Genomic DNA, 26,419 nt, shown 5'->3' with positions numbered 1-26,419 from the left:
TTATTACAGAAATTGACTAAGGCCCACAGTAAGCTCAATAAGGCTTGTGTTGAGGGTACTTACACAACAATATATATAATATATAAATATTTATAACTACCTACTTAAATACATAGAAAACACCCATGACTCAGGAACAAATATCCATGCTCATGACACGAATAAATGCCCTTACCAGGATTTGAACCCGGGACCATCAGCTTCGTAGGCAGGGTCACTACCCACTAGGCCAAACCGGTCGTCAAACATGATATTTAACAATGTTACAATGTTTCTAAATAACATGAACTCACAAAAAGATCGTCAATATGCTATCATAGTCAATAAAAATATATAATAAAATCCCAGATTCTATTAAAATTGTTGAAAGCTATAATATATTTCGAAATAAACTCAAATCGTGGTTAATTAGTAAATCATTCTATTCATATCAAGAATTTATGACATCTGATAACGAATAAGTATTAATTTCAATTTTTATTTTTCTTTTATTTTATCTTTTTACCTTTGTCTCAATGTAATGGAATGATTTAATGAATTGACATTATTATTATTTAGATAATTACACGCTAGTTATTATTAGAAATTAGTATTAGTAAGACTCGCGATATTTTAAATTAGATATTAGGCAATAGGTAATAATATGTTTTGTAAGGTAATTTTAAGTATTTAGTTGATAAGTTTAACTTGCTATACCCTACTCAGGGTCCATGTTGTGAAAATTTAATTTAACATAACATCTGTATGTACCATGGAATGCAATTAATAAATGAAATGAAATGAAATGAATCATTGACACTGAAAGGTTTAAAAAAAACTTTATATTTCAAAAATGTTGTACCATATCCGCTTTTTAACCGTATGCTACACTCTGTCAACAGAAAGGTATCACAAAAATTGTGACCTTAGTCTACTCGACAAGTTCAAAATTGTGTAAAACAGAGATACTACTCCTAAAAATACGTGTTATTAGGTATACCTTATTGGATTTGGAATGAAAAATTTATTCACAGCAGTTATGCATACAAAAAAATTCAAAAGTTGTAAAAAGGAAGTCATTTCCTTTTTCACCAATATCTCAAAAAGTATTAATAAGAAATCTGAATAGAATATTATCAAGGACGAGGAAAATTTCAATCAAAAAATTCCTGGCTTGCAGAACTGTATCTCCATTATTTATACTTTTTATTCAACGCTAAATAGTATAATCTCCGCGCGTCATTTTGGGTATGGACGCGCGGCGTAAAATGCAAGTACGTCATATTTAAGGTACGAGTATTAATAAGGCATATTCTGAACACGTAAGATAATTTATTGCCGTTGGAAAGAAATCTTAGAGTGTTTTTTTCAATAAGTTGGGCAATTGTTAATTAACAAAATTTCCTTCTTTTACTACGTTAGTGGCAAACAAGCATACGGCCCGTCTGATACAGGCCTCCTTCTTTATTGTAAACTAATAAAAAAAAAATTATGGTAATATTGTTTTCGCTTCGTAGAACCCTTCAAGATCACCTTATAAAAGTGTTGAAATAATTAATAATTTGGTTATAATATTGTTACTTATTTTACCATGATTTTTCATTTTGTGTTCGTTTTCACCATTATTATAAAATGTATTTTAAACAAAGTATTAATTTTAGTAAAATTTGTATGACGTGACCTTGTTTTTATTACGACGCAATTTTTTTTTACGCCAAATATTTTTTTTTTTAGATTTACAATAAAGAAGAAAGTTCGAGAAAAATGTGTTACTGAATAACTGCCTTACATGTTGAAAAAATATACTTTAAGATAAATTTCTAACAGTAATACATTTTTTATATGTTCCCACTTTACCATATTGTCTCTAAATTAAATAAATAACAATGAATGTTACGTATTCGTTTTTTCACGCCACGCACGTATCCCGAAAATGAGGCGCGGAGGGCTATGTTCAGCGTTGAATAAAAAGTATAAATAATGAATATACAGTTGTCAAAGTAGGACTTTTTAAATGGAAATTTCCTCCTTTTAAATAATATTCTATTCAAATTTCTTATATATTAATAATTTTTGAGATATCGGTCAAAAAATATACATCTTCTTTCTTTCTTTTTTTGTCTATAACTTTTGAATTTTTTTGTGTGCTAATAAACGCTTTGAATACATTCATCATTCCGAATCCAATGAGGTATTACTCGTACACGTATTTTTATTAGAAGTATTATGTCTGTCACCATTTTGAACTTGTCGAGTAGAAACGAAAAGTTTGCGTCCTGATCATGACATACATTGTACGTTTAACATTTACTCATCAAAAACGTATTTACTATATGTATATAATAAGGAAGGGGTAGACCTCGGCGGACTTTCACTCATAAAATCGGGGAAATCCTGAAGAAAGGCCAGGTCAAGAGCACCCTAAACCGACGAGCGTGTATGAGGAATGTCATGAAAGTGAAGGAAGCGAAAGTGGTATGTCAGGATCGTAGCAAGTGGAAATCCGTGGTCTCTGCCTACCCCTTCGGGAAATAGGCGTGATTATATGTTATATGTATGTATATAATAAAATGTGGCTAAATGATAATTTTTTTTATACTACGTCGGTGGCAAACAAGCATACGGCCCGCCTGATGGTAAGCAGTCTCCATAGCCTATGTACGCCTGCAACTCTAGAGGAGTTACATGCGCGTTGCCGACCCTAAACCCCCACCCCCCTTGTTGAGCTCTGGTAACCTTACTCACCGGCAGGAACACAACACTATGAGTAGGGTCTAGTGTTAAATAAGTTGAATATTGTAAGTGTGAGCGTCAGGATGACAGGACCCAGCTATTTATAACGAGAGTTACTCCTAGTTTTAGTGCCGTTTTTGTACTAAGTATTTGGTTGACGAACAAAAAAAGTTACAGTTAGAATAAACTTTGTATGTGCACAGTGGTGCAGTCAGTCAATGTGAACCAAGCCTTAAATTTAGTTCAAAGGTTAATATTTAAGGCTAAAACATTTATTTATTTTACTAAGGGGTTTGTTTGTTTGTTTGTTTCGTTTTTAATTTGGTGAACCAATCCAAAAATGAAAAGTGGAATCTTGAGCGTAGCGATGGTTGAAGACATGAGGGTTAAACAATTTTTTATAACGAGTGAAACACAACAGTGATGATTTTGAAGTTAAAGTTAGTTTTTTTCTCGTGTTGGTGTGGTAAAATTGTTGTGTTCGACTCGGTAGAAAAAATGCTCGTGCCTCGAAACCTTCGCAACGCTCAAGATTCCACTTTTCAAACCACTCGCTATGGTCGTGGTTCATTTTTGGATTGGTTAAACATATAACTACGTTACCTTCTTGTAAAATAAAGGTTTTAACCAAAAATTTAAACTTTTGAACTTCATTTAAGGCCCGGTTCACATTGACTGGCTGCACCACTGTGCACATAAGAAGTTTTTTCTAGCTATAGCTCTTTTTTAGTAAGTCGAAATAAAATAAGAAAAATCGTCATCAAATGTACAAATTAGGTAAGTAGTAAATCTTTGCCAAAAGATGGATTCGATATAACCAGCGGATATAACGCCTATTTACTACTAGGAGAACTGGACTTGGTCCTGTCAACCTGACGTCAGAATGACTGACCTGACCACTTCATTTTCATTATTTCTCGATTTTTAGCGAGGTAAAATTTTTATGATGTGAGGTACCAAATGGTACAAAAAGGGTACCAAAACTTGGAGTAACTCTCGTTAGAAATAGTTTTCACGGTCCTGTCATCCTGAAGCTCACTTTTAAGTGGCGTACGGCACAAACGTCGTATTCTCACCCGACGATATAAGCAGCTGTAACATATAAAGGTACTTAATATTGCAAAAAGTGCACTCTCAAGTCTAGTTTCCGAATCAGTTCCCACAGAACAACCGCAAGTGGCACGATATTATCGATACGCCAATTTAGATCGATAAATTTAACGTCATATCGACATCAATATAATTACTTCGATTCCTAATAAGCGCGGTTCTCTGGCCCGGCAGGGGGCTGGGGGGCGTAGTATCTTCATGTGAGATCTCGGATTTTACAAGTCAATTCACAAAAGTTGCAAGTTGTTGCAAGGAGGGATGTAATTGAGATTATTGTTTACGGGAGCTTGGTTTGAATGGGCGGTTGTTTTGTGCTTAATGGCTATTTTATGAACCCTTCACTTTATATTTTCTCCTCTGTGTTTGTGTAGTAACATTATATTTTGTTGTTGTTACATTATTGTATTGCTAGTTCTTACTTTTCATTACTGCTGTTTCTTAAACACACACTTCATTGTTCGCAGGCTTATCTTAGGTCTCGAATCATTAAGTTTAATGTCGGTATGTCCCAACTGCGAGACACTAGCCTTGTCTCATACACCATGTAGAGGGGGTGTGTGTCATATAAAATATAACTATTGAAGTATTCTAAACTCTTTAATAATACCTAAGACTGCTTAATTTCTAAGAAGCCTGCATAAATTAGAAGAAGTTTCCTAGTATCCGTACCTGTCTGCAGAGCGAAGCACATCCTCGCTGTGCATCGGCGCAGCCGCGCAGGTGGCCGACACACGATACCCTATTCACGCTCGCAGCCTTCCATTTATCGCATCTGAAAAGGATTCCTGGCAGACAACGCTCGCTCCGCTACTAATTACGCGGGGTAGATGTTGTAGGCTTGATGAAGGATTTGGGTAGAGGCGTAACTCTCCCAAGTACCCTTCCACCTAATCCAAAACTCAATAATATAGTCCAACACTGAAAAAAAACTTTTTTCTTTATTTACCTAAATGTAAACGATAGGTAAACTTTTTTCTGTGAATGTGCATATCTAAATAATAACACTATAATGGATCTTGGTATGCTTCTTGATAAAATAGGGAATTCTACTAGACCGAATGTGCATAATTGAAACATTAACATTCGAGAATGATCCTAATTCAGAGACCACACTGAAGTCACATCTGACTGATATATTTCATCTTTGCAGCACTTGTGACTCATCTTGCGTGCGCACAGATTGCGAGCGATTCAAACGAAATGAAAAGCGTTTTGTGCGCCCGCGACTCAATGAGCGCATGTGCGTACTCACAAAGGAGAGAACGCTGTTTTGCAGATTTGCTCTATTTTGAATTATTGATGCTTATCGCGAATTGACTTATGGTTATATCTAGAAATAATTTGATGGCAGAATAATGACGATGAGGATGGTGACTTGTTTGAGTAAGAAACAAAGGTTTGCCCACAATGCATTGCATTGAAATGCATTACTATTCCCTAATAGATAACTATCATCAAAAGTCGATAACGAAAAAATCAAATTCTTGTACCTACATTTGGAGAGTTCTTTTGATTCCTCAAAGTGAGTCCTCTCAGAGTTCGTACAAAAGTGACACCATCGAAATGAAACACTAATTTAACCTACATTACTTTCCTATACTTCCAAGTGTGCTTGTTTACAAACACCATTAAACGTATACAAGGAATTAAAAAAGAATAAATTAATCTAATAAAATAATTACCATAAATTTAGTGAAACTCGACACACCTTTTTTTCTGGAAGCTGTTTAAAAAATGTTACATAATAAAGATAATTATAATGAGGTATTAACATATCAAATTGAAAAGTATGGGTACTAAATAACCTTTCGCACGTGCCGCCCGTATCATTTTGCGTGCAACATCTAACGATTCATGTACTAACGTAATTGCGTTAGGCCAAATGCTTAGTGCATTTCCATTTTGTCATTAGCAATCGGCTATTAATTCCTAGATTATGAGTAGACGGAGGCATAGGGGCTCAATTTCGCGGCAGCTGCCGGCATATGAGTATATATATCTGTGCAAAAACTTTTCCTGCAAGAAAGCCACCTGCGCTGATTCCTGTGTATCACGTCTAATAACGTATGCAATTTCAAACCTTATGCGGTAGAAATAAGATCTCTATAACTTATGTATTAGAGGTTGCTGTATCTTTTTCAATTGGTTGTGATGTTATGTTTGTCCATTTAAAAGGTGTCGCAGGTTTAGTATCAATAAAATAAAAACGTGCATGTTTCTTTAAAGTGAGAGAATGGAGGGTATATAAAACCTTAATTTAGACACTTTATTGGACAAAATCAGCATATTTAAATAAGAGCATACTTACTAGTTTTATTTGTACACATGAATAAATATTAGTTTCAATTTTCTTATTGTGGAAGGTAATTTTTTTACACTAGGTATACCTACCATAAACCGTATAACTATTGTACATTTAAACTTTACATAAAAAAAAAAACATTTAAATCAAAACGGACAGTTAACAAAAGTAACGAATAAATCATATTTTTCAGTTAATGCAGTAAACTACATATGAGGACACTTAATGTAAATTATCTGTGTAACTCTTTTATTTAGATTTATTGAGCGGTTATCGGCGGATGTGTGTATCGTATAATCTATGATTTTTATGCAGAAAATGACGCAATATATACTTAACATTAAAACTTGTCAAACATGTTTACTCACGTTCACCGCATCATTTAATAAAAAAATAAAATCATAAAGCCCGGAAAGGGCGGAAAGTGTGCACGATTAAGCACTATGTACCTACATATTAAGTGCAAGGACTCGTTTAGCACTTAGCTCATACTACGAGTAGATGATATTTATTTACTAGTCACCTGGCACAAACCTCGATAATTATACATTATGCAATGCCATCTTCAATCAAATCGCAACAACTGGTTTGTCCTGTCGTGTGAACGAGCTCTATAACTTTGCAGGGTTGGCGAAACTATACAGGCGTACAACTCTATATTGTAATTTCACTGATAATGACATACTCATAAATATCACAAAATTAGCTGTATTGATACACCTACATATTTGTATGTTTATTTAAATTGTAAATGTATTGTATGTACTGTCTGCTTAATGTATGTGTAATGTTCATATTCCTCTAATTAATTCGTGCACTACCTAAAAACTTACTGTTCTTTATATCCTGCTACCCTAAGGTTGTCTGGAAGAGATCGCTTAGCGATAAGACCGCCTGTTGCAACCTTTCTTTACATTGTAAATCTGTTTTTAAATTTGTTTTCTTTGTGGTGCAATAAAGAATATTTACTTACATATAGGTATATTAACGGCACCAATAATGGGACATTTAAGAGAAAATTTGTTGTTTTTGAATGTCCTATTTGCCCTTTATGTTTTCTATGTATTTAATCAAAGCTGCTGCAATTGGTTTCAATTTTATTCACATTTTAAATCTATGTTTTTTGCTCCAGTCTTAGGGTGTATGGCACCATTCATTTTCAAACTAATAAATATCAATAAAAAAAATTAAACTTGAGTAGCTCTATTGCTTTTGTTTATGGTAAAATGTTGCCAGAGTTTAAAAAGTGATGGTAAACACTTATTTTTCAGGATTTGTTTATACCATTACTGGTGCCAATCCCGTCATAGGGATGTTTACTATATTTTACGAAACATTAACTGTATAAGTTTTTCGTCTGTTAATATAATGTTAAAGTTACGTATAAGCAGCAGTAAAGGCAGCTACTAACTGACTGTGTTGGTGTCACTATTACTATATACTGTGGCGAGATAATATTAAGTTCAAGTATTTAAAATTTCCCAGCCCTACTACCACGTGGTAGGTTGACCACACGACACCTGTTAGCTAAATATACCATGAGCAATCAGCTCAAACATCTGCCTACTAGATTATTACGCAATAACTCTATGTTAAGTAATGCAGTGTCCACACAAACAGATGCTCAGGCACAGGACAGTCCGTTGAACTTGAGATTTCTATGCGCACTGACTACTGGAATAGATTACACTGGAAATATGGAGGACGCTAATGATCAGGGTTTTTATAGAGCCTGCTTATACTATAATGATCTGCGTAATAAGATTGACATATGATGATAATTGGCACTATATGTATAATAATAGTTATTTGTTTTATAGGGGGCGACGGGAGTCGCTACAAAATTACGTAGTTTAGTTATTAGTACCACTAGCTGGGAAAATATAGCAGAAATGGAAATTACCGGTTCAGAACGGCAAGAACCATCCGTTTAACGTTTTGGAGATAACGCACTTAAAATTAATAACATAGGCTGAAGAATAAGGATATCCCATAAAAAAAATCATGTAAAATGGTGTCCTGATAAAACCATAAGGCTCGCACTGTCAAAAAGTTATCAGCATGGGATCTGATAACTTTACATGTAAAGCCAAGCTTCTAACTGTGCAAGCCCTAACTTCACAAAATCTACACCTTAGTCAAAAATGTCAAAATATGTGGCTTGGCTGTTTCATCTTGCATCTTACTAGTTAAAAGCTGTGCGAGATATAAAATAATAATACATTACAATATTTTCTATGTCGATGAAGTGTACCTATGCTGAAAATAACGGTACGACTGAAAATTAATAAGTCGTTTTCCAAAACATAGTGAAAACGGCGCCTGGTGAAAAAAAAAAAACAATAAGTACGAGTACATATATTCTGTAGGACGGCAGTATTTTTCAAATATTATTTACCATTTAGGTAAAATTTACTTGATGGTGTGCGTCCTTGAATGTATACTGTTTTAGAAAAGGTTCTTCCCAACCTCGCGGAATCCTAACAGATTAACAAACAAACCCCGCTAAGGCGGGTGGTATGAGTAAAGTCGGTGTTCGTGAGTAAAAATGCCACAGACCTATTATTATATTGGCACGATCGCTAATTTGATGCGTTTGTGGTAATTTCTCAATTAAAGACATTAAGTCTTAGCATTACTCAGTAGTACAAGTAACTTGGTAGCAGCGCTGTGTGTGGTTATTAAGCGTCTATCGTAATTTGTGCAAAAAGATGTAAATAATTACATAGTTGCGTAGAGTTGTTGTCTTAATAATGATGAATATATGTTTGCTTCTATACAAACAAACCAATGGGGTTCGACGGTCGACGCTTTTTAACCGACTTCAAGATTTCAAAAGAGGAGGTTATCAATTCGGTTGTATGTATTTTTTTTTAATGTTTGTTACTCCATAACTCCGTCATTTCGGATCCGATTATTTTGTTTGAATTTATAGTAAGTAAGTAAGTAAATATTCTTTATTGTGCACCATACATTTAAATTTATATATTTACAGATAGCGTCAGTATAGGTTTACCTGTCAGTCCTACCAATAGCGTCATTTTATTATGTTTCAGAGCTCTTTAATTCAAATTCCATACAACTAAACTAGCAACAGGAATACTATGTTAGCGCCATCTATACTAGCCTTTAACAGTTGCCAACCCTTTTATTAGGCGAATAACCTGCTGATTCTTATTTTATATCTGACACCGTAAGATTGTGCACCCGTTAGTTTATAATCTAACGTAGGTTAGGTTAGGTTAGTTTGTAATCTAATTACCGTCGTTAATGTAACTAGCGAGATTATAAACTGACGAGTGTTTACAATTTTACGGTGACATATCCATTCCAAATGTTTGTTATTCAACTGTTTATTTGTCACTACTATACGATTATTTAGGAACAATACAGAAATTGATTCCGAAGTATGGAAGGTAGAGGCAAGGAACAAATTCCTTAGGCAGAATTGTTGCAAAAGTGTCCAGCTGTCAACTATAAATATTAGTTTCAAATCTCTCCAGAGTAGCGCTAGAGTAGCTAAGAACCTAGGCGTTATTGACGGAGTAAAGTGCGCTGTCTATGATTAGATTTTTTTTCTTAAGTAGTCTAGGTATTGTAGCTCCACCTATTTATGGTTTTTTGTCGGACACTTTTTGGTATATGGAGATTTTGTTCCTTGCTCTACCTTCCATATTCCGAAGGACACACGGTTGTGTGGAGTTAGGCATTGACAGTGACATCGCCTTTGAGGCGTAGGTATTCTGATTGTAATAAAAGGTACCTAAGGAGATTGATCCGGATTTCTCACGGTTATGATCTGTCAGTGTCAAAAGCGAGTTTTTGAAGTGAAAACTTCTTTAGCGGCGCTGTGCACTTTTTGTGATGGGGAAAAAATGTAAAACTCCCGTCAGGGCGTCAGGTGTCACGTGACCATCAGATTTAAAATTCGTAAGACGGACACGTGACGTCATGGTGACGTGCAAAATTAATGTCATCGAAGCCTGGTTACTTTTGAAAAATCGTATCTTATTCAAGTGTGACATTTTATTTTCTTCATAATCAAAGTGCTGTCATATCGGTTAAAGAGGTTTAATCTTTGTTAATTGTGTTGTATTGTATCTTTATGTTGTTGGGTGTCCATAATTGTAGATACTCAAATTTTTCCTTACCAAAAAGTTAAATAACAGAAAAGAAGCGTGATTGTTTTACTTAATAATTATGATGGTGAACGTTTCATTAACATTTACTAATTGTGTAGGCTGTAGTCCTGCTCACGTCTCATTAATTACTCTGTATATCATGTGTATGTTATACACATACACATGATATACAGAATGAATGAATGAATGAATTTTAGTGTTACTTAACACTAAAATTCGAATTTCAAAATATCTTCCACACTCAAATTTATTTACGTAGGTATAATAGAGAATTATCTCTTTTTATAAAACTGCTACTCAATTTCTCCAAAATATCAAAAATGTACAACGTTAATATTCAAGTTTTCACTTCTGCTGGCACTCCCGGAGTGCAACTTGTTGTTTTTTTTGAAGAAAAAAGATATTAATATCAGAATACGCATCCGTGTCGTAACGTTGCAACACTTACAAGTATATACTACTCAAAATAAAATATGAGCCACGAAGCGTTTTGACCCACGTGAAAACAGGGTGTTCAGTGCGTCGTTTCCCAAATGTCAGTCAGATAGGATAGATCGCTTTTCTGACCTCCAAGAAAAACTTATGCTAACGGATATATTTTTTTTTGGACTTTTTCAAATTAATTTTGATAAGTCATGAAGAACCTACCCGTTTTAAAAAAAGTGGATGTGGTAAGGCCTATATTTTTATTGTAATGTGTAAATGAGTAGATATATAGTACTTTTCAATATTAATTTTAAAAAAATGTGGTCATTGTGGAGGCTATGTAGCTTAAATCTTTTTTTGGTGGCCGGAAAAGATGGTAAATTCCCAACCTATCTTACATTTTACACAAAATATCTTGTTTAAAAAAAACCAGTAAAACAAGGCTTTGGATATTTAGTTTTCCTGTAATGATCAACATTCTTAATGGCACCTATGTATTTTCTTTCGAGTAGTCTATATATGTAGTTAATTATAAATAGTGGTGTAGTCTAGGCATACAGATGCATATTATAAGCTAAATGTGTGGTCTAATTTGTCATATGTAAAGATGAACAATAATGTGGGTAACCACGCTTAATGAAAAAAAAATATATATATATATATATCTAAATCTCCTAAAATTTACATCAATAATTTTGGTGGTCTTAAATCCATTCTTGGTTCCTAAAAGGACCAATCCTGTCAAAGGAAATCTCTGGTTTACGAAACGTCGTATTTCATGAGCGCTATATCCTGGGTGCTAACGTAATGTGCATTTTTTTATTTTTTTTGCGTTTCGTATATATAGCCAACTTTTTAGTTGCGTTCGCTACGGAAAGTTGGCTACGCACCAAGAACTTTACTATTTGCACATTACTACCTAATTACCACGCTTCTTTTATAACCAAAAATATACAACAACTAGCTAATCGGCAACGAAAACGGTTACAAGCTGAAAAGTAATATTTTTAAATGATCATAAAGTATTAATATCGGAATGAATTTTCCCATCACGGCACGTGTGCCTAATTGTGTGCCCGCATCCCTGATTGACGGAGTTTAGCGAGACAATACCGTTACACTTTCTACTGACACCCTAACCTAATGCAATACTGCTTAATAAACTATGAAAGACGTGTTTGAAGGGCCTTTTTCGGAGTGAATACTAGCGGCCGACTAAGTGAACATAATAATTACCTATACTTGTACTTTGTACTTGTAACAACCCTACTATAAAACGAAGTAGGTGTTTATGCAGGTAAGGTGTACCATATATGTGTATTTGTGCAACAAGAGAGCAAAGTTAGAGTGTCAGTGAGCTAGTTCTAAGGGCAAAAATTGGCCGAAAAAACCTCGCGTGATTTGTGCACAAGCCCAAACTTGTCACCAAATGAAACTTTCTAAATGTGAATTTGCACATGAAAGTACTAAAATTGCTGTATGACTGACTATAAGATTTGAGGACCTTTCCATAATTTCTCAAGGACGATGGAACTGAGAACCTCTTCTTTTTAAATTTTGAAGTGTTTAAAAAAATAATTTTAATGTTTTATATTTAGGAAATATTCAACTTATCTATTAATTAGGCACATGTTTACTATTTATAGTACCATAAAAATAAAATAGTGGTTATCATGAAAAAAAGCAGTTTTATTATTGCCATATACGTTTTTGATGTATATGTACCTACCTAACATGATACAAATTTTTGGATATGTCCCAACTTTGCGATAATTTTTTGAAAAATAAATATATTTTTAAACCGATACACTAATCGGTTTCAATTATAGCATTTTTATTTTTATTTTAGGAATCTTTAAAACACTTTTGCACAAAAATGGATATGATACAAACGTATTCTCAGCCAACGAAATGTAGTTACGGTGGTCATAATAAGTGGCTACAATTTAGTGAGCGAGTCGTGATAACACTAATAGTAGTTATAGTTAGTTTTTATTTTATTTCAAAAACTGTTGGATAAAATTAGACTTATGGAAACTGTGCCAATGTCGTGTTTTTTGATTATTGAATACTTAATGACTTTATCTTTAGGGTTATGTGGCCTATACTCGTACCAAATTGAACTTAAAGTGTAGGTAATTAGGATCGTTCTGTTTTTAATATGTTTTTGTGTTACTTATTCTCTAAAATGAACTTGTTCTCTATTTTAAGTGTAAGTCTCGGGACTTTTATAGTGCTACCTGCAGTGTGCTACTATTAATTATTGTAACAAAAAAGTCTTAGTCCAATTAGTTATTATTTTTGTTTGTTTTGTATAACTTGCGATGCTCACTGATTTACTTTTGATTTAGTATATATTCTCATTAAGTGAAATGTAAAATTTCTTTTGAGAAATAAAGTTCTTTAAACACAAAATAGCATAAACGGAACCCTTATAGCTTCGTCATGTCCGTCTGTCTGCCTGTATGTCACAGCCATTTTATTTATACATATGAATTGTCCATCTATACAAAGTAAGCTATGTTTATTGTGTGCAAAGTAAATTATTACCACAAGATGGAGTGGTTTATAGAGACATAGATGGGTGTTAGAAATAAATGGGAAGAAAATATCGATGCGGTTTGAAACATGTGTCGAACATTAGCAAAATGTAGCTAGTCCTCATAAATTAATGCACATTTCTTTATAAACCACACCACGACGTTAAGGCTGTGGTCTCCAGATCGTAAACTTGCACCTTTCGCTCTCCTAAACAATTCCTTTGTCTATTCTTATGGCATATTCACTTTCTTTTGTTTTACCTTTTGTTGTGTAAGAATTAGTATAGTAATATACAGTCAGCATCAAAAGTAGCATTACCTAATTAATATAGCTAAAGGCCCTATAGGTTCGTATTTTTCTCTCACTGAGCGTAAGCGTGAGCGAGATGGATGTGCGTGCGGCGGATATCATGTTTTTGAATTTTAATTTGTTGTAAGTTTTAACAAAAAATTGGCAACTGTATTGTGATCTATCAAACCGGCACGATTTAAAAAAAAATCCGCTCAAGGGTAGATATATAAATGTATCTACTAGTTTCTGCCCACGACTTCGTCTACGTAGAATAATGATAATGTTGATAATCTGTTGACTCAACGATCAATTGTTTCGATAGTCGTGTCAGTGTCAGCGAACGGTCTCATAGCGAAGAATCTCGACCAACACCTAGAGAGACTCTCGCTGGGTGGTTGGATAAAAATAGTTGGATCAGATAGAATCAGGCGTTACTTTGCGGAAATACATATTAATTAAAACAAAAAATATTTGCTAATCCGCGAAGAGATAACGTGCTAGTCAATCAGAGCTAACCCGTTATACTTACTTGCACATTTTTACATGCAATTAATGCTCCCGCTCCCATCCTCTCACCGTAAAAATAAATACGCAAAAAAATATAACAACCCACCACCGAAAGTGAAGACTGAAGTCTGGTTTTCAATCGTCAGATTTCGGATCGCCGACATCCCCTGAGGATGCCTCGTAAGGAGGCGAAACACATGTTGAGTTTTGTATTTTCTGTGGTGGGTTGTTATATTTATTTGCGTATTTATTTTTGCGGTGGGAGGGTTACAACATTAATTGCATGTAAAAATGCGCAAGTAAGTATAACGGGTTAGCCCTGATTGACTAAAACGTTATCTTTTCGCAAATTAGCAAAAACGGCCACTTTCTACTTTCTATCACCGCACCGCTCGCCGTCGGCAGGGTGTTCGTCATCCTCACACCTTAGAACCTAAATGGCCGCGTACTGTGCGGTTCAAGAGGAATTTCCTCCTGCAGACGCTCCGGCTGTAGAATCCCTTCCGAGGTTTTCCCGAGGGTCTACAGTATGGGGTTCTTCAAAAAAGGAGTGTACAGGTTTTTAAAGGCTGCGGTGACTGCTTACCATCAGGTGGGCCGTATACTTCTTTGCCACCGTCGTGGTATAAAAAAAAATAGGGATTTGGAAAAGTATTAAAGGGTGGCTGATTCTTTTGGCGTGTTGTGTCATCCGCTACTAGTTATTGATGCTGATTATACCAACCATAATAACTTGATTGGTCGTTGATGCTTCTCGCCAGAGCAAGTATAAACCTACCTATTTACCTTCGTGGTTTAAGTTGAGAGGCAACTCGAATATCTAAGCGAAAACTGCCATGTTTGTTGTGGGCAATACAATAATGTTTTATATTTTGTTTTGTAAAATGGGAAAAACAGAGCGCAAATACTGCAACTATTCATACAGGCATCATCGTTAACTTGATCAGTACCCCTAGTGTAACTTTGATCGACATCATAACGTGACGAACGCGTTTGCGTTAAGTGTCATTTTGTATGAGATTTTTGACTTTCCAAAACGTCCCGCTTGGCGCGCTGTTCAAAAACCCATACAAAATGAGACTAAACGCAAACGCGTACGTCACGTTTCAAAATCGAATTTAGTTACACTAGGGGTACTGTACCCCTAGTGTAAATAAATTCGATTTTTTGTTTTGGAAAGTCAAAAATCTCATACAAAATGACACTTAACGCAAACGCGTACGTCACGTTTCGCTGTCGAAATTAGTTACACTAGGGGTACTGAAGTCAAATGAGTTGACGGCGATTCGGGCAATTTTTTTTACCTGTATGTTAGGGTATTTAGTAAGTTTTATTATGTTTCTTTTTGTGTATTTTCTATTGTGTCTGAAATAAAGTTTCAAACTTTTAATGACAGCGTGGCTTTTAGTTCTGGGTATACATCTTGTAAAGTAGAAAGGGTTAAGGGTTTTAAGACAGCCGTCGTTCACTCAAATATTGACAACATTAAAGTTTCTTACAATCGCACAACACACGTTAAATACCTTACGTTAAGTCTGAAAAATTATCACGAAAGCCATACCAATGTCAGTACTTACCGTATCTGGAAAAGGCTTTTCCTAATTACTTGGGGTGTGTTTTGTTTGCGGCTATCAGAGTGTAACGAGGCGCAAATGGGTCGCCGGCGATCGCGCGATCATGCGGGCCCGCCCCCGCCCGCCCCGGACGTACGTCAAAGGCCTTTGTACGTGTGTACGGGGGTCGCACTGTGAAAAGCGCAAGCGGTTAACGGTTTGATTCATTTTGTTGCAGCAAGCTTGTTTAAGTTAGTTTAGAAATGAGCGTTTCTTAAAAATATGCCACTTTAATTATCGTGTAATTCTTCATAAATTTTGTGTTTTGTCTACTCAGAATCACGAGCTCTTTCGATCCTAATGCGATAAAAAATGTCCTAGAGTTTTTTACTATTGTGTTAACATTTCCCCATATACGTTGTATGGTGGTAACAATAAGGAAAGATTGAAAAATGTATGGAAATTTTGGGACACTTTTTTCTCCTATAAGGATAAAAAGGGCTCGCGAGCCGAACTAGAAATAACACAGTGTCAAAAAAAGGTGACATAAAAAAGTAACAAAAAAAGAAACGCCATATCAGTTAAATGCTATATGTTTGCGTTTTGGTAAATTATATCTTTTCTACAGCTGAAGAAATCATTTTGTAAAAAAGATAATGAAACTGTAAATCATGGAAGATAATTAAGTATGTATACCTACATGCAAGTAGGTAGTGTTAACGGGCTGGGTTTTAATATTTTAAAAGAGAAAAAATAGCTTTTCATTGGACTTTCAAAAAATGTATTATCCAAAATATTTAATTCTAATTTACCTTCACATTTTATGCGGATCCACACGAGGCTCCGTGTACGAGCGGGACATCTGTATAGCGCTGTCATGCTCACACACCAGAGCGCGTGCTGGTCCGCATTAGTGTAATAGCCGCGTTATCCTAAGCAGGATGGCTTATTAGTAAGTTTGACACGTCTATTTTGTACAACCGCTTTCCGCTCTCTCTTGTGCTAAGTCGCTGCTTTGCCAGATAAGACCGCTGCTAGAATCTCGCGTCTATCCTTGGTAATGAGTTTATCTCATATGTGCAATTAGCCCAAATACAATCTGGCGCAAGGACTTCGAGGTGCGCCAAAGGTTTAACTCTAGCTAACAATTGTATATGAAAATGCTTATCTTACGTTTGGACTGTTGAATTATACAGTTTGAGCATGTATTTTTCGAGCACCTTAAAAATAATAAAAATAATCTAGATAATTTTACGCCGATGCCCAGGAAAAAAGAGTTATTTTTTTGTTAGGTACCTAGTTTTGATTTCTTAGATGCTTGATTTAAGACATGTATACGGACTCGTAAGTAAGCTTTACTGAATACTTATATAAAAAATGAATTTGGGAAATCATTAAATTATCAAATATTAAAAGAATATACAAATGTTGGTCTACTCTAACTTCAGCAGATGCTTGATATAATGTAATCACAAATAAACTTATAAGTTTACTTGTAAATATCTGATGTTCATACTTAACAACTATGTTTTCACTACACCAGCTCGTAAAAGCTATCTTTATTTGTCAAAACCTGATGAGAAGGTTACATTTTATTCACAAGACCTGTAAAGTAATTCAATGCGAATTTTGAGATGTTTCCTCATGTTGGCTGGAGGGATTCCAAGGCCGCGGTCCAACACGCCCATCTATTACCTATATAAACTCTATTAAAATAGTTATTTACGATACAAGTGCGAAAAATAGGAATTACCTATTCGCACATGTATCGTACAACATTTTACAGTACATATGACCCTTTAAATTTTCGACATAGTTACATAATGTACAAATTTACGTGCGGAAAAGTAGCACCATATGTACTGTAACAAATCTTTCGACACAATCATACTGTTTGAAATGCCACCTTCAAATATGATTTTTGTACTCGTACAAGCTCGACTCGTGCATTTGCACCATAGTTTTGTTGGACTTTATCCTCAACACCGACTCGCGCTGGAACGGTCATTATTATGTGTTTTTATGCAGTGTATTTTCTTTACTATCACACTTAGTTTACCATTTGTATACATGCTGCACAAAAACCAAAAAAATCTTGACTCTGTCCAAACAACTGTCTACTACCTTCGGTTCTTTAGACCATGAGACAGGGCCTGCTAACAGATAAAAACATAGAGACGGGCTCAATAATAGAATAGGATTTCGTTTGTTATCGAAGAGAAATGAAGGTCGCCGATGTAAAAACTAGGTGATTTTTCTTACCATTACTTTTCATTGAACATCAATCTAGGTGATTGAAATATTTTATACTTCTCACCACTTTTCATGCTATTCGTTTGTTTATAGGTTCAAGTAAAAGTTTGCTATAACACATTTATTTAGAATCAGCGGGTAATTTTTACTATATATACTATTATTTCTCGATGAACTATGAAACTGCTTTGTGGCGTTTTTTTTACCATAAACAATTTAAAAAAAAAGAACGTACCTACCTACGCACTGTGTTCAAGAAACGATTGTTTTTTTTTATTATCTAAGTGTAGTTTATTATTGTTTAAGAAATGTGTTTTGATCTTATAGTTCCGTATTGTGTTTAAGGTTCTGTCACCTAAAGATTTATGGTGAAGAGAATATGTTTTCATATTTTATGAAGGCAAAACTCTTCACGGTCCTGCAAGAGTAAGAGGCAACTATCTGTTAGAGTGAGAAAATAATATATAGACGTTACCATATCACTTTAGGAGATGGCTGCCTGCCTCCTGTTTTGCAGGGCTGTAAAAATGCTGGTTGGACTGTCAACTTAAAGGTTTTTTTTATTTAAACTTTCTACGGGAAGTCTACTCTTTCGTTAACATTTTTTTTAATTTTGCCACCTTTTTCAACTAACAATATCGCTGTGCTGAATTATTTTTCTTGGCTGAATTACATTATTCCTTGGACTTAAAAAAATCAACTGCGTATGAGAGAATTAATTTAAAAGTTTAATCTTAACGGAAAAATTGATTGCTTTCACCGTATTTCTTAGTAAATGTTCAACGAAGCGACCAATGTGAGTATGTTTTTGTACAAACGCTTTTATTGCAAATGTATGATACAAATGATACCCGTAAATACAAAACGACATAAATCAAATTATATCATCGTTTAACGCTATAATCGTATTTCTGAGTGCACTCAAACTACCCAGAGATGAAGTCATTAATTCAAAGGTACATATATTATATAATTTCCAATAGTCTTTTGGTTGCCATCATAACTTTTAAGATTCATAATATATCATTTAAGGTTAGTAGGGTAAGTGAAACATTGAGGCCAATGCCGATTTAGAGGTCTGGAGGCCTCGGGCAATAAAGGTGTGGAGGCCCCTGGCCCCAATTTTTTTCCAAATAAAATGGTAAATTTACCGAATTCTCTATTGTGGGGGGCCCCTCTTTTGTGGAGGCCCGGGGCAGTAGCCCCGGTTGCCCTCCCCTAAATCCGGCCCTGACTGAGGCAAGAAAAACACTTGTAGGAGTACTTATACTGTTCCTCCTGTCTGTCCCGAGAAAAATAAACTATGTTCATCTTCACATTCACAAAAAACCTTTATTAACCAAAAAAAATGCATCATCAGATCCACAGCGCAGACTCCACAGTTCAGACATTATAGAACAAATTAACTTACTTTCTATAGGTACTTCATTTCGTTTATTTTCCTGTTACCCAACATTACCTTACCTGGTTTAAGCGTCTGTTTATAATATTAGACCAACTATGTTATTGACCTTAATTGAGTTTGTAAGGATCCACCCTATCACCGTGGCCACGTATTGTAACAATTATGTAAATGACATAGCCGCAATATGGCCTGTGAATTGCCGCTTATCGGCCCATCGACACGCGACGCTTTATTAAAGTGACTACTATTGTTATTTTTAAACTGTTTTAGCATTTTAGAGTAGTCATAATTTAATTGCTGTATTGATAAGAGGAGCGCGTCTGCTGTGTTGGTAAATAAGCAAGGGATGCAATTTACCCAATTTACACATATACGAGTATGACAATGTACAAATACCAATTAAATACAAAGGTAAATTCTTTTAATGTGTTAGTAGTAACCAGTTGGAGTATAGCTAAGTAAACATAACTGCGACGTCCCCATTGCCATACCGCAGTAAAACAATTTCGATACAATTTATTTTTTCATAAATACCTAACATCAATTGTAACGATGAGTTAGTAATTGGTATTAACCACTAAACAGCTCACGAAAATAAATTCTGAGAGCATACAAAGGCGCATACATTGTTGAAATTTCAACTGCCGACATAACACCCGAGCAATATCTTGAAGAGAGCTACACCGAGTGGTAACTTCAAGTACCTCGTATCTATGGCATATCCGTTATTACAAAATAAACCTTATGTAATGTTGTTAAAGTTGAAATTTGACATGAAAGTCGAGTACGATTGGTGATTCTGGACGTTATTTGTCAAAATGCAGAGGAAGACCACAGGCCACAACGAGACCTTGACAGTTCAAGAAGCACTAGTCCTCGGGGTCTTTGCACCTGATTTACGATGCCCAAACCGCATTCAATGTGCCTTTGTTGAAAAACACTTTTATTGAATAATAAAACGGGACGGTAAAATGGAGCGAGTTTACAGTGTCATAATTTCTCCACACCTAACATGCGTTTACTACTTTAGTAAAATCACTTTATGTATTTTTTATTCTACTTACCTACTTAGTAGTCGTCTCTATTTTATTCTAGTCCCATATTCTATATTTGAAACGGTTTATTTAGGTTTCAAGAAATATACATGCTAATAAAATGGGACAGTAATTGGCACGCTGAAGTTATTTTATGAACCTGAACCTATGCTATTTAACGTATAAAGTACCTGGGCGACCGAGCTTTGCTCGGTTATAACTATTTATTGTAATATGGTGGTGTATAGGTGATAATCTTAACTACATTTTTTTACTAAATTAAACTTGTCTAAAACAATAAAAATTTAAAAATTATATATAAACTTGAACATATAAAAAAAAAGTTTGTCACCGGGCGAGATTTGAACCCGTAACACTCGTTTAGCCGTCCGCGTCTTAACCCGCTGGACCAGACGGACAGTGGCCGGCAACACGAAATTAGCGACCATATTCTGCGTCGAAAGAAAAACGCATGAAAACTCGAAAATACGCGTTTTCCCAAACATAAGACTAATCTAGATCGATTGTATACCCCCAAAAACCCCCATATACCAAATTTCAGCGAAATCGTTAGAGCCGTTTCCGAGATCCCAGAAATATATATATATATATATATATATATATATATATATATATATATACAAGAATTGCTCGTTTAAAGGTATAAGATAAACAAGACAGCCAGTCTATTGGCAAGGGCGTAATAGCTGGCGTACAGTTGTCCTACCTATTAGCATGTATGTATATTCTCGGCTTAACAACTATGCATATCCGAAATCACACTATAGATAACTCCTGATATGTACGCCTAAGGCGATATGCTCGGTAAGTGCTGCCCTTAATATATAACATAAATTGACCCTAATTATGTCCCAGACTCAAACAAGACACGTCATGGCGGCAATCCTGACCTATACTTCTAACTGCGTCACAACACATGTTAAGTACCTAAATCTTTTGCTCCAGGGATTGTTGTGTTATAATTTCTGTAATCCGACTAAAGTAAAGCCAAAAGGAAATATTATTACGAGTAACTTAAGTCAACTCTTAAACTAATTTGAAAAAGGAGGATCCCCTGTCCTCATTTAAAAGTTGCTTACTTAATACAATTACAATTCTTATTACTTGGACTTGAATGGCACATTTCACAGAACAAGTATCTATCTACTTCTCTACTCGATTTCTCTAGCTATATGGATACTATATACCTACTTATATGAGAATCAAATAGCATTGTTAAAATGGCTTCACTGCGGTGGCCAGTAAGCTAAGAACCTACCTATTCAGATACCTTTAATGATTATTGATTAATTATTAAAAGGCAGCAATTTGTCACTTAAGTTTGAAGCATTCCATAAAATGTATAAAAACCTACATTGGAATATAAAAAGTGACATCATCAGTTCAAATTAGTGGCGTGACATTAAAAACATAAAGGTAAAACACATTCGTGCTTAAGATAGCATCGCGCGGTGAAACGCGAACAAGAGATAATGGCTCGATGAATAATAATGAGGCTGGTAAGTGTGAATCATCAAATATATTTAAATTGTTATCAATTAAAAGCAATATAATAGCGATTTGAGTCGACCGTAGGGCCATATGGTGCGCGCACGGGACTACCGCGCGGGCCCTGGAATGAGCGTATATCACACTTTTTTTTCATAGGTAAGCGTTTTGGCAAGGCAGAATTTGAATATGATAATGCGAAGACTCATAAACGTCTACTAAAGTTGACAAGCCGCTAATACTCGTTTGTCCCTTTCCATCATACCAATACGTCGGAAAGGGACAAACGATTATTAGCGGCTTGTCAACTTTAGTAGACGTTTATGAATAAGGGGGTTATTCTTAGGTTTTATTTTAATTTCCGTATCTTGTGTGGTAGTAGTGTAGTAGGTATACGGATATTCTATAACCAGGGACAATTGTACCATGTCATTATACAGACATCCATTTATAAAATTTTATTAAAAGTTAAAACTTGACATGTTATTTTTTATAATTTTGAGTGATTACGTAGGTACTTAGTTTGTGACAAGTCTTACATGACAAGTTTGCATATTCATATTTTTAAGCAACATACTTGACACCCTATACTATAGGTACAATGTACAAAATATATAAAACATATTCAAAAGCTCTTAAGTTCATCGATGTTACATTTATGAAAATCAAATTGTAATGTGGTGGCATGATCTAGAAATCGCTTTACTGTAGTACACATCGCTGATTCCATGGCCCGTCGATTCATGTAAATTTGTCTGGCTCAATTGAAGTTAATAGAACATCGGGAGGGTGAGGTCGCAGCTGACGCGGAGAGAAGACTGTGAGGGAATGCCGCCCTCCCGACGACGTGCGCAATTGATGTTTAAACAAAATGATACCGTCTATTGTGTGACTAAATTGACTATCTATCCTTACCGACTAAAGCGAGTAGGGTAGAATACTTACTGCATAAGTATATCAGAATTTAAACGTTGTTAAAGTTTGTTTTTTAAATTTCGTTTGAACTCAACTCAATAAACTACTAAGTAGGTTAAAGGCACGCAGTGCTCAGTCATGCACCAGTGGTCAGCAAAGTTTTTCAGATTTTCATGCCAAAGTAGGTGATATTAAAGATTGGTAAACTATGAATTGAAAAATAACTTAATTTAAAAAAAATTGTCTAGTATGAACCACAACACTACTTCAAAGAAGTGCTGTCTTCTGACATGAAGGGATATGTGATATGCGCAATTTTTTTGGAGCGTCACATGATATTTTGATCAGACGCTAGCAGCCGAATTGTGATATTTCGTTAAAAGAGTGTGCACTGTTTCTCATAATTAATAGGTACTTAATCTATCTGGAAAACGTAAAAAATAAATATTAATCCATATTAAAGTAACATTTTTAAGTGGGCCGCCTATTGGGAACTACTTTTTTGTACAAAATCATAGTCAGCCTCCCCTGGCCGACTACTGAGTTTGAGGCAGTAATTTTAAATAGGTCGTTAACCCAGAAGTCAGCCGAGGGAGGGGTGTCAAGATATTTTTAATTTTCAAATACAATGTAAGTTGTTAAATCAAGCACCTTTAAATATTTACATTATTATTATGACTTTATTTGATTGAAATACATCAAATACCCAGTAGTCAACCTGTGGCTGACCACTGGACACTGAGATCACGGAACTCAGAACCCAATAGCCAGCCGTTACAATGGGATGGCTGGACAGTGGGTACATAAAGGCTGTCTATTGGTACACAGGGGGCTGATTACTGGCAAAAAGGCCCTTTCATTATATTTAATGAAATATTTCCAAAAGCTAAATTAAATTAAGTTTTATTCTGTATACAAATTATACTTTATGAAATTATTGAAGAGAAAAAACATTAATAATTCTTATTTGTCAATTAGTGGGCAAATGAGACGATCTTGAACATATAAATTTCGTAAGAAGGCTGACTACTGGTGCCTTTACCCTAGCTATTTATTGTCAGTGCCATGACTACCAAGTCAGTAAAACATTAACGTAAGTACCTATTAGACGGACTCTAGAAGCACGACGAATAACTTGTTAAGGTGTTCAATTGGTTATATACAACTTTGATGATCGTCTTGGTGATTGACGTGCATCTCCGGCATGCATTTTCTTCATTTCGCATGCACTTATCAGCGTGAGCGATCGATTAAAACAACAAGTTGTTATATCTGAATCGGGCTCTAGCTTTCCTCGAGACCAACACCTCTATCTCGACGCTTTCCGATGTTTTATCTTATTTCCATAGGGACTTACCTAGTTGTTAAAACAAATAAAATTGTTGAGTTGATTCAATTCGATATTGTTTATTCTTATTTTAATTTTCTATAAATATATTTTTGCTTAAAAAGTTATTTGGGACGTATTGAACAACACCTAACGTAGAAGCTTACAAAATATAATAATTTATAGTTTCCTATATCTATTAGACCAAAAAAACAAACACCTTGTCAACCTCTGACCGAAACAAAAGTTTTTACATCAATTTGTCCGATTAAAAAAAATAAGTCGCGTGGCATGGTCATGACAGCTGTGCGCTGATCTCGTCCCGCCAGATTGGGATCTATGGGGACACTGCCAGTAGCACACGTGCGTTTTGGAAGGTGAATTTAAAACAAACCATCAATGCATGTCAATTATTGGATATTAAATATATATATTTACTATTTAAAGTAAAAATTGGGTTATTTGGCATACAGTTGCTTGAAAGAGAAATATATTTTTTATTAACGTGAGATTTTATCGGTTAGTACATACCTATAAGGAATAATATAATAAACAGCTGATGAATGAATATAAGATACCTAGATTAAGCATAGATAATATAAAAAGTATTAAAACCTAAACCTATATCTCCAGAAAAAAAAGTGTCCGGCACGTTTCAAAATTTAGAAGAATAATATGGAACGCATTCTTTATTCAAAAAATTTGCATCACCGTTGTTGCAATGTAATGATACAACGACATTGAGAATCTACAAACAGGTTTGGAAAATATTCGATGAAAAAGGATAAAGTTGTTATTCAAAGTTTTTGCATTTCATATTGTATTTGATGATTGTATGTTTAGGTAAGTAAACATTTTTTTGACATATATGTATATTTAAACTATTTTTTGCAATATCATCGTTCCTCAAATGTTTTTTCATGAGTTTTCCGTAATTAAAAGAATGTCACTTGTCTAGTTTCTAAGTACCACCACCTTCCATATTTCTAAGTATGTATGTATCAAAGAGTAAAGTCAGTATATAGGAATGTATATATTTAAGTAAGTACTTAACGCATGTAATCATTCATTGTTACCTACGCTACATTTCGACCTATTTAATAAAGTCGAAAACTAGGTAATTATAGTCTGACAAACTAATATGCAAGTAATAAAGGGGTGAAATTCAAAATTTTGAAAAGTTTGTAAACATCGACACTTCGTACTGTTTACGCCTATATTTTTCAATTTTTTTTATGATAGTTAGACGTCTGAGCTTAGAGACATCAGAAACTATCTACTAGATGCTACGCTAAATGCCAAGTAAAGTGCTAAAGCTTGTCAAGTGCCTATTGAATCTAGGGTGTACTTATGGTTACTTAGCGTTACTATGTGTTTGTGGCACCTATATGTTTTTGTTAGAACATACGAATTATTAGATAATACTTCTTCTTCCTCGCGTTGTCCCGGCATTTTGCCACGGCTCATGGGAGCCTGGGGTCCGCTTGACAACTAATCCCAAGATTTGGCGTAGGCACTAGTTTTTACGAAAGCGACTGCCATCTGACCTTCCAACCCAGAGGGGTAAACTAGGTCTTATTGGGATTAGTCCGGTTTCCTCACGATGTTTTCCTTCACCGAAACGCGACTGGTAAATGTCAAATGATATTTCGTACGTAAGTTCCGAAAAACTCATTGGTACGAGCCAGGGTTTGAACCCGCGACCTCCGGATTGCAAGTCGCACGCTCTTACCGCTAGGCCACCAGCGCTTTACAACAACAACAATAGAATATATGTGACATTATCTATGAAAAGGGACCTTATTGTCAGTGGCGCTTACGCCATTATCAACGATGCTCCCATATTATAAACAACGCCGCGCTACGCAGTGCGGCGTAAGCGCCATCGACAATAAGGTCCCTTTTCATAGATAATGTCACATATTATCCAGCATAAGTTATGCTAGAAATTATAGAAACACTAATTTATGTACTAATTACATATACATATATATGTAGGTATGTAATTTATGTACTAATTTATTTTTGTATCTTTTGTCGAATTTCACCCTGTACATCTATAGAACTTCGCATCTTCTCAAATTTACAAACTTGAAATCCGATTCTCGTTATTATGGTAAAAAACCTCGTCATTCAAATTCGATTATAAATGTACCTACCCTATGTGATGAATAAATACGCCAAATCAGCCCAGTAATGTTGACGCTACTAGCGTGAAAAACACGACGCAAGCATGCCCAGTATACCTTCTTCTTCTTCTTCCTCGCGTTGTCCCGGCATTTTGCCATGGCTTATGGGAGCCTGGGGTCCGCTTGACAACTAATCTCAAGATTTGGCGTAGGCACTAGTTTTTACGAAAGCGACTGCCATCTGACCTTCCAACCCAGAGGGT

At 35.1% G+C, this 26,419-nt stretch overlaps 1 long non-coding RNA gene across 1 annotated transcript; it reads left to right on the top strand.

Annotated features, from left to right (window-relative positions):
- The first annotated feature begins 16,858 nt into the window (after positions 1-16,858).
- Positions 16,859-20,223, top strand: LOC133517688 (uncharacterized). The gene is made up of 2 exons (XR_009799397.1): positions 16,859-19,653; positions 20,004-20,223. It is a non-coding gene; the product is annotated as an uncharacterized LOC133517688 (long non-coding RNA).
- The last annotated feature ends 6,196 nt before the right edge of the window (positions 20,224-26,419 follow it).

The sequence above is a fragment of the Cydia pomonella genome, chromosome 5, assembly GCF_033807575.1.
Source record: "Cydia pomonella isolate Wapato2018A chromosome 5, ilCydPomo1, whole genome shotgun sequence".
In the NCBI taxonomy this organism is placed as follows: Eukaryota; Metazoa; Arthropoda; class Insecta; order Lepidoptera; family Tortricidae; genus Cydia; species Cydia pomonella.
The sequence above is the reverse complement of the archived record's forward strand: the minus strand, read 5'-3'. Positions and strand labels throughout refer to the sequence as shown.